This window comes from Lepisosteus oculatus, chromosome 4 (assembly GCF_040954835.1).
Source record: "Lepisosteus oculatus isolate fLepOcu1 chromosome 4, fLepOcu1.hap2, whole genome shotgun sequence".
NCBI classification, from domain to species: domain Eukaryota; kingdom Metazoa; phylum Chordata; class Actinopteri; order Semionotiformes; family Lepisosteidae; genus Lepisosteus; species Lepisosteus oculatus.
Genome location: NC_090699.1, coordinates 14,665,188 through 14,676,744, shown reverse-complemented (window position 1 = coordinate 14,676,744; position 11,557 = coordinate 14,665,188).

Sequence of the window (11,557 nt, the reverse complement as noted above, 5' to 3'; positions counted from 1 at the left end):
ACTGGCTTCTCATATGACACCACATACATCTCAAGGGTCTGTGCTCACATACGAAGACAGCTTAGCCACCTACGTGATCTTACGTTTCCGTAAGCATCACTAACACTGTTCCGGTCAAAGGATGCTGTGTATCTCAAAACCCGTCAAATGAACAGAAATGTGCAGGTGGCAGAGCTCTCAGTCACACAGCCCTTAAACTGGGGAATGACTTACCGAACCTTGTTGAGGATGCAAAATCTGTTTCAGCCTCTTTCTCGAACCTGAGACCATCCTGTATTCTCTCTCACCACTGACCACCTGATCTCCACAGAGCTCGTATCTACAGCTTCTCTACCCATCCTGTATTCTCTCTCACCACTGACCATCTGATCTCCACAGAACTCATATCTACAGCTCCTTCATTCATCCTGTATTCTCTCTCACCACTGACCCCCTGATCTCCACAGAGCTCATATCTACAGCTCCTTCATTCATCCTGTATTCCCTCTCACCACTGACCACCTGATCTCCACAGTCATTGGTGTAGAATACAGCGTGGGGCCCACCCTGCCCTCTGGAGACACAGATACGACAGATATGACAGTGAGCGCACCACCGGAGAAAATACAGCCCCTCGCCAGAGAGAGAGAGAGGGCTTCCCGTGGAGAATTCCTCAGCGGTGCGTCTGAGTCACACGGCGCCTTGAGAGTCTATTGTAATGAACGGCCGACATACAGGTTTTGTTATTTACACACCACACATACAAAAACGGAGACAATATTAAGACAGATACAGGAATAGACACTTTACATCCAGGGGAATTCACAAGTATAAAAGCTGAAAATGATACTTTTTCCATACTGTATGTCCAATGTATGTCTTGCCTTTTGATTCTTTACATTTGTAGCAGGATTTAAATACAACAGAAACTGCTGGGCTGTATACAGGCTGTAGGAGCTGGTTTCTTTTTTTTCTTTCTTCTTTTTTTCGGCATGTAATAAACCTATTACTTGTTCCATTACAGTAGTCAATTCGAGAGAATACAAATGTGTTGATCATTAAGTCATCATGTTTCTCCCAGGAGAAGTCGTGTCTTTTGCATTGCGCACTGTAATGGCCCAGGACGAGTTTGCATGTCAACCTCCAGGCTGTCACCCCTCCAGCAAACAGCACAAACGATGAAACTCACCGCAGCCCTGGTTGCTTTTCATGCTGGCAGGTGTGCTTTGAATAAAAAAGAGCAAAAGCGGTTCAGAAAGTTCAAGTCTTTTTAAATACGTGGCTCGACAGACAGGTAGGATTCCTGTGTTTATTTAAGAAGGAGACAATGCGAAACCGATTACTTCTTCAGATATTTAAAAAGGACACAGCTCCGGGATACTGAGAGATGCTCGTTAAAGCCTCTTTGTAAGAACATGCAGTTGCTGGGTCATGTTCGCCTTTTAAGGCTACACCAGCAACTCTCCTGATTCGGGTATGATATTGGAGACAAATGTAATTTTCCTGTTCACACAAACACACAGAAGATACTGCTATTAAATACAAAGTCCACCGCCATCCCACACCCGGGCAAACAGAGGAACAGAACTGCAGAACAGTTCCTCTCGCACCAGCGGCACAGCGCTTGAACTCGGCAGACGGGGTCACTGGAGGTCAAAGTCACCGCCTGTGTTCACGTGATCACCGGAAACACAAGGCGCTATATCTCGGGAACGAGAGCAGCACAAACGCTACTTTCAACGGCACAAACGCAGCACTAACGAATGAGGTGGGCTTCATCGTTTGTGCTGTCTGTAGGGGGGCACCTTCACGCAGCTCTCCCATTAACCCCCAGAGAAGCGCAGTGCTTCGCGATCAGCAGGTTTTCAGAGCGCAGCGAGTTCGGGTTCCTGCGGTCCCGTCCCCCGCCTCAGGATCGAGCCCGGGTCCCCGGCGTCTCTCGACAGGGGTCCTGCCGGCTGAGTTAGAGAAGACCTCCGTCCGCCCCGGCGTCAGCATCCCTGTTACGCGCAGGGGAGCAGAGGGCGGTGGTGTCACCGCGCTGTAACCAGCTCCTACAGCCCGTATGCCGGCAGTTCCTGTTGTATTTAAATCCTACTAGAAATGTAAAGAATCAACAGGCAAGACATACAGTGGACATACAGTATGTAAAAAGTATCATTTTCAGCTTTTATACGTATGAATTCCCCTGGCTGTGAAGTGTCTATTCCTGTATCTGTCTTAATATTCTGTCTCCTATTTTATAATAATAACAATAAACTTGTTTTTATATAGCGCCTTTAAAGGTGGCTTCTCAAAGCGCTTTACAGGATGACAACAACAACAAATAAAAAGAAATACACAAGATAAAACACAATTTCAATATACAGAGGAGACCATGGATGGTGGTACTAAGTAAAGGCTTTTCTAAAGAAGAAGGTTTTGAGTCTGGATTTGAAGGAGTTTAGAGAAGGTGACTTTCTGATATCCTTGGGCAGAGAGTTCCAGAGCTTGGGGGCATCACAGGAGAAGGCCCTGTCACCCATACAATGTAGACGGGCTTGGGGGTCAGTAAGGAGACCAGAATTAGAAGAGCAAGGTTGCGAGGTGGGAAGTAGGGCGATAATAGTTCAGACAGGTACTGAGGTGCCAAGCCATGCAGAGCCTTATAGGTGAGCATGAGGATTTTAAAGTCTACACGGAATTTGACCGGAAGCCAGTGCAAGGACTCCAGGATAGGAGTAATGTGATCACTTGCACTAGACCTGGTCAGGAGTTTGTTCAAAGTAGATTTAGTGACCCTAGTGAGTAGAGCATTACAGTAGTCAATTCGAGAGAACACGAATGTGTTGACCAGCTTTTCAGCCACAGTTAGTGATAGCATAGGGCGTAGTCTAGCGATATTTCTGAGGTTAAAAAAAAGATGTTTTGACAGTATGCTGCACATGTGGGTCGAATGTTAAGCCAGAATCGAATATAACCCCAAGGTTTTTCAATTTAGATTGAAGCTCAAGTACAGAACCATCTACAGATAGGGTTACAGGACTGGCTTAATGAAGTCGATGGGGGGTGCCAATAAGCAAGACTTCAGTCTTGTCGCAGTTAAGATGAAGGAAGTTTTGAGTCATCCAAATTTTTATGTCAAAGATGCAATTAGATAGCAAAGAGACAGCCACTTCTGTGTCACGTTTGTTATGGATGTATATTTGAATATCATCAGCGTAGAAATGATAGCTGGGGCCATATGATCTTAAAAGCTGACAAAGTGGGAACATGTGCTGAAAAGCAAGGGGCCCAGTATTGAGCCCTGAGGAACACCAGACTTAACAAGACCAATTTCAGACCTACTGTATACCAATTAAGAGAGTCAAAGTGATAGCGATTAGTAAGGTAAGACTTGAACCATTTGAGAGCAGCGTCAGAAACTCCAAACACAAGATGAGAAAGTAAGATGTCATGGTCAACGGTGTCAAAAGCAGCACTGAGATCAAGAAGGATGAGTATGGAAAGAGAACCAGAATCAGAAGCTATTAGAAGATCGTTAGTGACTTTGACCAGGGCAGTTTCTGTGCTGTGAAGTTGACGGAAGCCAGATTGGAGGGGTTCGAAAAGGTTGTTTGTCATGAGGTGGTTATGTAACTGAAATGTGACAGCACGTTCCAGAATTTTTGCAAGAAAGGGTAAGTTGGAGATGGGGCAAAATTTTTTAAGGTTTTTGTATGTGTGGTGTGTAAATAACAAAACCTGTATGTCGGCCGTTCGTTACAATAGACTCTCAAGGCGCCGTGTGACTCAGACGCACCGCTGAGGGATTCTCCACGGGAAGCCCCCTCTCTCAATTCTATGGAAGCCCGTTTCCGCCAGGGAGTAAAAAAAAAACGCGCTATGGTATCTCAGAATTCCGACTTAGTAACTCAGAATTGCGACTTAGCATCTCAGAATTCCGACTTAGTATCTCAGAATTGTGACTTAGCAACTCAGAATTCCGACTTAGTAACTCAGAATTCCGACTTTATATCTCACATTTGCGACTTCGAAATAGCCATATTTCATTGTCTGTCCTTTTGTTATTGTAACGGATTCGGGTTCTAGGGCTTGTGCCCTCGCCGCTCCCACCCTAGTTCGTGCCTCGCTGCACTGGCTCACTTTCTTTAAGATCACTTTCTTTAACCCCGGCGGCCAGCATCCCTGTTATGCGCAGGGGAGGGTGGTGCCGTCACCACACTGCAACCAGATCGTACAACCTGTATGTCGGCCGTTCCGTTACACTATTTTCATGAATCGTACAGGATCATAGGATCTATAAGCCTGAAGACTTGTCTTGTACAGTGCCCTAATAAAAATCAAATTAATTACACTAATTTTTATAGAATCCCATTTCCGCCAGTGAGGCTTCCATAGTACCCGGATGTAATAGGGCACGGTGGGCTTTTTAAAAATAGTTTTTATTTACGGAGACAGAATATGAAATAAGATACAGAAATAGGCACTTCACATCCAGAAGAATTCACAATTATAAAAGCTGAAACATACTTTTTACGTATTTCCATTGTATGTCCTTTTTTTACTTAAAAGAGAAGGTCTTCTTTAGCTCAGCTGGCAAGTCTCAGGTTCGAGCCAGTGCAGTGAGGCACGAACTAGGGTGGGAGCGGCGAGGGCACAAGCCCTAGAACCCGAATCCGTTACAATAACAAAAGGACAGACAATGAAATATGGCTATTTCGAAGTCGCAAATGTGAGATATAAAGTCGGAATTCTGAGATGCTAAGTCGGAATTCTGAAATACTAAGTCGCAATTCTGAGATACTAAGTCGGAATTCTGAGATACCATAAAGCGTTTTTTTTACTCCCTGGCGGAAACGGGCTTCCATACAATTCAGTTCAATTCAAGGTGCTTTATTAGCATGACCGATGGGTACAATCAGTGTTGCCAAAGCAAATGAAAGTAATGATATTTACATTAAACAAAACAAAAAATAGAAGTAACAGACATCCCAGTGGGCATTGATTCGTCGAATATACGTATATTCACGGCGTAATTAATTTATTATATTTACTATATTATACACGTGTAAATTAATTACTGCGAAAATAATTTACTTCGTACACTGTGCAGAGTGCCGTATACTCCTAGTTGCGGCACATACGATACATACAGTAAAAAGCCTCAGGCACTGTATTAGATGTGTTTTCGACGTTATATATGCGTTTATTAATGTCGTCGATTTTACGGTTGCAATTCGACGTTGATTATACGTCGAGGCGACGTATATATACGTATAGCCGTATTTTCGCCGTGAATATACGTATATTCGACGAATCAATGCCCACAGCTTGGCATACAAGGGTTTTGCTGAGGGGGTCTTGCCACCTGCCTGAAAAAAAAAACAGTAAAATGTTTGAGTGCCTATAGAGTTTCTATTTTTATTTTCTTGAGAAAAGTTGATACCATTTCCTGGACACCCCGTCCCCCATCAGTGCGCGGTGCCCGGGGAAAAATCTGTAGGGGGCGTCTGAAATTCTGAGGGGGGTGATATTTCGGTTGAAACGGAGCTGTATGCTGCAGCTACCCAAATGAAATCTCGCAGCTATGCCATTGATTAGTGCTTCATGATAGAAGATAACGACTAGCAATCTGGTATTTGCGATGAAGTTCAGTTTCACATTTTTCGTCACTCTCACGGTTTGTATTGCCTGGAGCGAAAAGTACCATAAGCGTTCATTTTTGCAGCTACATGGACGTTCTGAATCGTTAAGAAAAAAATGTTGTAAAACCAACAGAAAGCACAGACTGCTATAACTAGTCCTAGTTATATAACGATTTTAAGTATCATGATAAACTACTGCAAGGAATCGGTCCACCTGAGCAAACAGGATCGTAATGTTGACACTCAATAACGACACTGATATGTGCAGTTCCTGGACGGATATAGCCCTCCTGCCCATCAAACAGACTGAGTGACTGTTCGTGTCATTTAGTGTTGTCTGACCATTGACAAAGTACAACTATTTTTTTAGGGCGCAAATTAAGTACCACGATGCATTGCTAGTATTCGTTGGTCACCATTTTGGACACGTTTTTCAAACGTAGAAGTATATCCGCAAATATCTCAGCAATCCTCTTTTGACGAGTAAGTATGAACAATAATAATACTATCTGAATACATACAGATCTTTCTTAATATTATTTTGATTAAAATAGTACGTGAATAAGCATAAAATGGCACATAAAATAGTGTGAATGGGGAAGATGACACAAAATCGTTTTGCCGTTTCTCTATTCTTATTCTATGTTGTACTTTCAAACTCTGGGTACTCTTTAATTAGGACAGACTTTATTGCTCAACTGCTATGATGCAAGCCAAATTTTATACATTTATTTCAGCTTTGAGCTTAGTAAACCGTTCATTTTTTAGATTATACTAAAGAAGATATTAATCATCATTTATTTGGGAAGTAATATATAATTTTCTCCTAGCTGCGGTGCTGAAGTCCCACCCTACATCAACAGAAAAAGAAATAAAGGAGCACGCAATGTGTTACTTGAAGAATGCATATGCAAGGCAGGGGGCCAGGAGATCTGGACTCTGAAAATAATAGGTTTTTGGTTCTAACTGTTAGGACAATTAGACAGGGTTTGCAAATAGTGGACAAAAATCGTCTTAACTTCCATTGTAATATTTTTTTTTTCTTGGAAATATAGAAGTTGTATAAGAATCAAAATGTGGTTTTGAGTTAGTGTGTTAATGTAATTAGTTTGTGTTTGTCATTACTATACTGTATATTGCCATGTTACCAGAATTTGTAGCTGTAGTTTAAGACTAGTTGTGTTTTTTATGATTATTGCCCATATGTTGATTGTTGATTGATTGTATACAATGTATAATTTGAAATACATATGTTTCAGGTGTGAATGTGTATTTTCAGAATAAATTTCTAAACCTAATCATTGGCTTGGTTCACTTGTTTCTACACCTATAAAACCTATCTTTGATGTATAATAGACCTCTACCCATATATGTATAATAGTCCTCTAAATGTATCCGTATAATAGAACTCCAACCATTTATGTATAATGAACGTCTAAACATAGACGTATAATTGACGTATAACTTTAGACGTATATTAGAATTTCATTCTAGACGAATTGCAGACCACATTTAGACGTCTAAGGTATGCGTTTAATAGACGTATATTATACGTCTTTTGCCCACTGGGATATTACAGACATTTACAACAAAGACATATTATTAAATATTGACATATTCTGTAGGCGACTGGAGCATTATTGGGAGACAGACTCACTGTTCCTCAGGCTGTGACAGGAGATCACATACTGGGCTGCCAGATCAACTGAGTTCCCTCCTCCCTCTCCCAGTAGGATCGGGACCCTTGGGATCTCTCTCAATTCAATTCAATTTCAATTCAAGGTGCTTTATTAGCATGACCGATAGGTACATCAGTGTTGCCAAAGCAAATAAAAATAATAAAATTAACATAGAACAAAACAAAAAATAGAAGTAAAATAAAATCTACAGACATGTTACAGACATTTACAACAAAGACATATTATATAATATCGACATATACTGTAGGCGGCTGGAGCATTATTGGGAGACGGACTCACTGTTCCTTAGGCTGTGACAGGAGATCACATACTGGGCTGCCAGATCAACTGAGTTCCCTCCTCCCTCTCCCAGTAGGATTGGGACCTGTTGTGGTTTTGGCAGGTGTGGGAACTCTGGGATTAGATTTCTGAATTTCGGGAAGAATGTTTCTCTAATCCCAGAGTATCTGTCACAGTGCAGTAGGAAGTGCACCTCTGTCTCTATTTCTCCCTGCTGGCAGTGGGAGCACAGCCTGTCCTCTCTGGGCAGCCAGGTCTGCCTGTGTCACCCAGTTTCTATGGCCAGGTTGTGGTCACTGAGCCTGTACTTCGTCAGGGTCTGTTTCTGTTTGTTATTTTTTATTTTGGTCAAATATTCAGCTAGTGTGTATTGTCTGTTTAAGGTTCTGTAGCATTCCAGTTTATGTTGTGTTTGTGTGTGTGTGTCCCAGTGTGTGAGATATTGCTGTTTGATCTGTGCTGTGATGTGGTTGAGTCTGGGTTGTGGTGCTCTAGCAGTGCTGTCCTGAGGCTGGTTAGTGTTGGTGTGGCTCAGGTCAGTGAGCCTCAGGACCAGCTGGCTCAGGGGGCTCTGTTTTGGGCTCAGCTCTTGGCTCAGCAGGGCTTTGTGGTGGTAGGAATTTTGGTCACTGTTTTTTAGGTGTAGCCAATACTTTAATATTCTTTTCTGTATGTTTATCAATAGTGGGTACTGGCCTAATTCGGCCCTGCACCCGTTGTTAGGAGTTTTTCTCTGCACACGGAGGATGATTCTACAGATCTCCATGTGCAGAGTTTCTGTGGGGTGTTTGTCCCATTGGGTGTAATCCTGGTCTGTGAGGGGACCCCAAACTTCACTGCCGTATAGGGCAATGGGTTGGATTACACTTTCAAATATTTGGAGCCAGATTCTTGTTGGTGGGTTGATGTTGAAGAGCCTCCTTCTTATTGCGTAGAAAGCCCTGAGTGCCTTCTCCCTCAGTGCCTTCACTGCCAGGTCAAAACTCCCGGAAGAGCTGATGGTGAGACCGAGATATGTGTAGCTGGATGTGTGCTCCAATGTGTTGTTGTTCAGTGTGAATTTGTACCTGTTTCCCTGAGGTCTGTCTTTCTTCTGGAAAACCATAACTCTGGTCTTGTCCAGATTGACTGTCAGTGCCCAGGTCTGACAGTACTGCTCCAGCAGTGCCAGGTTCTGCTGCAGCCCCTGTTCTGTGGGCGACAGCAGGACCAGGTCATCTGCGTAGAGCAGGAACTTGATTTCTGTGTCGTGTAGTGTGAGACCAGGAGCTGCAGACTGCTCCAACATTCCTGCTAATTCATTGATATAGATATTGAACAGTGTTGGGCTCAGGCTGCAGCCCTGTCTCACCCCGCGGCCTTGGGTGAAGAATTTAGTCCTTTTGTTTCCAATTTTCACTGCACATTTGCTCTCTGAATACATTGATTTAATTATGTCGTACACTTTGCCCCCTATGCCACTTTGGAGTAGTTTATAAAACAATCTCTCTCTCTCTCTGGCGAGGGGCTGTATTTTCTGTATTTTCTCTGGTGCCGCTCGCTGTTCAGTTGAACCCAGCACCCGGGAATCGGGACCGCGGGGAAGTTCGCTCGAGGTTCGAATACGCACTTGGCCCGTGAGCAGCGTCTTCACCACCCCACCCCCCCCAGAGCTACGAAAACACGTGCCTCGTGTGTCAGGTACATTGTGAATGTGTTCACAGCCTTCACTTTGTCGTTTGTCCGCCATTATTTCCTTGACGACGCATGAATCTTCTGCTGTCAGTGTCTTTTATAAGGGAAACACATGAAGCCTTTGAACTACACACAAGTTTATAGACCGTGACTTGTGAACATTTTCACAAACTTTACATGATCATATCAGTGAGCGAATTGTCTTTTTCTGAAACTCAGGTTTCTGATTGATGCGTAATTACGCACAACCTGGAACACTGCGGGACCGCTATGTACGCACGTTCACAGTGCGAGAAATACTGCTCGATACGGGTTCATGTGAACAGCCCGTATATGACCATAGGAACACAGAACAGCACAGAAAAAATCTCAAAGCAGGCTCCAGTTATCCAGACTGTAAGCACAGGGATAAAGCTTTGTTTTATTTCTAAAAAGCTTTTCTTTATGTCCTGTTTTCATTCAGATAAGGGTCAACTATATATGCAATACTGCTGACAGCAGGAAATCTTTTCTGTATTCAACAGCTATTTAAAAAACAGAACCCATGATGTACAAACCAAGTGTTTTACACAAAAGACTGACTTTTCAAAGCTTTGCGTTGTGAGACTTGATGTCTTGTGGATTTGTTTCAAATGGCACCATTAGACAGGCAGTGCACGGGGATAGGGGTGGCTGTTCACAAGTCAGTCGTGTTCAAACCACAACCCTCACAATGGTGCAACCAAAAGTTTTACACACTAGGCAGAGACCCTTGACCTCTCACAGTCATGCCTTCGAATGTGAATCTCTTCTGGAATGTTTTATGATTCTTTCAATACGGCACCATTGGACAGGCAATACACAGGGATGGGGGGGTGCTGTTTTGGGAGGTGAGCTTGCTTGCACGCGGTGACTTTGACCTCCAGTGACCCCGCCTGCCGAGTTCAAGCGCTGTGCCGCTGGTGCGAGAGGAACTGTTCTGCAGTTCTGTTCCTCTGTTTGCCCGGGTGTGGGATGGCGGTGGATTTTGTATTTAATAGCAGTATCTTCTGTGTGTTTGTGTGAACAGGAAAATTACATTTGTCTCCAATATCATACCCGAATCAGGAGAGTTGCTGGTGTAGCCTTAAAAGGCGAACATGAGCCAGCAACTGCATGTTCTTACAAAGAGGCTTTAACGAGCATCTCTCAGTATCCCGGAGCTGTGTCCTTTTTAAATATCTGAAGAAGTAATCGCATTGTCTTCTTCTTAAATAAACACAGGAATCCTACCTGTCTGTCGAGCCACGTATTTAAAAAGACTTGAACTTTCTGAACCGCTTTTGCTCTTTTTTATTCAAAGCACACCTGCCAGCATGAAAAGCAACCAGGGCTGCGGTGAGTTTCATCGTTTGTGCTGTTTGCTGGAGAGGTGACAGCCTGGAGCTTGACATGCAAACTCGTTGAAGAAAGATGTGAAGACGGGGGTTTGAATTTAATCTTTTCTGTAGGGGGTTTAGACTTCCAAGTCACAAGCAGGGGTTTATGGCAGGAAAGGGGGTTAACTGATAAGGATTGCAGATGCCAGCTAGGAACCCCCCTGGGTGTAATGTTAAACTGACCATTTGCCCAGAACATCGTAAACTGGCCAAATACCATGAACCCCCCTCTTTACCATCAGACCGAGTGACGTCAGAAACGGAGAAGAAAACACTATATAACCCAAAAGTTTGTAACAGTACGTTGAACAATACTTCGGTTTTGTTGTTTCTTGCGGGAAACAAGACTTCGGCTTTATTGTTCCTTGCATGCAATAAACTCATCTGTTTCACTTCATCTCGGGTTCAAGAACCTTATTTCTTCTGTTACAACATCGTCCTGGGCCATTACAGAGCGCAATGCAAAAGACACGACTTCACCTGGGAGAAACATGATGACTTAATGATCAACACATTTGTATTCTCTCGAATTGACTACTGTAATGGAACAAGTAATAGGTTTATTACATGCCGAAAAAAAAGAAACCAGCTCCTACAGCCTGTATACAGCCCAGCAGTTTCTGTTGTATTTAAATCCTGCTACAAATGTAAAGAATCAAAAGGCAAGACATACATTGGACATACAGTATGGAAAAAGTATCATTTTCAGCTTTTATACTTGTGAATTCCCCTGGATGTAAAGTGTCTATTCCTGTATCTGTCTTAATATTGTCTCCGTTTTTGTATGTGTGGTGTGTAAATAACAAAACCTGTATGTCGGCCGTTCATTACAATAGACTCTCAAGGCGCCGTGTGACTCAGACGCACCGCTGAGGAATTCTCCACGGGAAGCCCTCTCTCT